Here is a 1,581-nt window from a genome sequence, read left to right as displayed (position 1 = left end):
GGTGGGACGGGGATTCGAACCCGCGACCCTCAGGTTGCGAGTCGAGCGTCCTACCACCTGATCATGGAACAGAAAAAGGAGAAGTTTTTAAAGAAATTCCATGGAAACTTCCATGGATTGACCGTCACATTATAACGCCCCCACGGCTGAAAGGGCGAGCATGTTCGGTGGGACGGGGATTCGAACCCGCGACCCTTAGATGGCGAGTCGAGCTCCCTAACCACCTGGCCATGCCGGGCCATCATACAACTTATACTGTATTTAAAGGTATTTCATAGAGTCTCGTTCCATTGGTCAATCACAGTGAATCACGGAATACAAGATACTCCAAGATGTTCATGAATCATAGCTAGACCTCGTGGAAAACATTTGAATGTTTTAATCATAGGAAGAGCCATCGAACAATTGCAAGAGAACCAACATAACAGGCTATTCTGAAATGGTTTCAGATGACGTTAGCACGAACCAAATATTGCGGTTATTCTGGACAAAATAAAATATCATCTACGCAAGCAGACATCCGCTATTTGTCGACGTTGGTTTATAGCAATCGTAAGATACGGGTTCCGATATTGAAACACATGTTCGAACCGCAGCTGGCCACCATGCCAGTGTGAAAACGTTTCAAAATAAAAGGTCGACCTGTATGCCAGATGACCAATGAGGTTCATTTCGTTTATGGTGAGACACAAAGTATATCTCACCTGCAATGATTTCCAAAACCATCTTCAGTTGATCGACACCTGTAATGATTTCCAAAACCATCTTCGGTTGATCGACACCTGCAATAATTTCCAAAACCATCTTTGGTTGATCGACACCTGCAATAATTTCCAAAACCATCTTCCCTTGATCGATACCATGTAGAACAATATTATTTTCAGAGGCGAGAATTTTACCTTGCAACCAACTACCAGGTTTATATTCACTTGGGGAGAATCTAGAGCCGGATCCATTCATTACCGTGAAGTATGTGGTGGTATAAGAATATTGGTATGAGTATAAACCTGCATTGGTGGATATGTAGAAGACCTCTACATCTCGCGCAATGTTAATATTGAAAATACAAATTATAAGGATCACCTTCTTTGACCTTCTCTTACTATATACTGGTGCAACTGGGCCTGACCTCAGCCTAATGGGAGCTAAAATGGTCAACAAATCTTTTGAAGATGAAAAGATTGACCGAATGTCGTTACCTTCACGCTCATAATATTTCAACCTCATCGAGCATGTGCAGAATGTCCATAAACGTATCGAATTCCGTCAAGTGATATCAGGCACTCAAGATGCACCTGAGGTGTGCAAAAGGATAAATCAGGACCTTATCAACACTCGCATTTTAAACATCCAACATTTATGCCTGCCTGACTGACTTCGTTGTCCTTGATTGCCGTACTCGATATTGAAGTGAAGTAACGTGAATTACATAGGTGTAAAACTGCAACCATCAAATATTCATTTACAACTGTAGTCTTGATAACCAGTCATATGTATTTCAAATCATAGGCTTGGAACCGAGCGTGGCTTAATATTTAGCGTGCCGGACTGTGGATCGGAAGTTCCCTAGCTCGCGCTCTG

The sequence above is a fragment of the Limulus polyphemus genome, unplaced genomic scaffold (assembly GCF_000517525.1).
Source record: "Limulus polyphemus unplaced genomic scaffold, Limulus_polyphemus-2.1.2 Scaffold5506, whole genome shotgun sequence".
Taxonomy (NCBI): Eukaryota; Metazoa; Arthropoda; class Merostomata; order Xiphosura; family Limulidae; genus Limulus; species Limulus polyphemus.
This window is presented reverse-complemented; position numbering follows the sequence as displayed.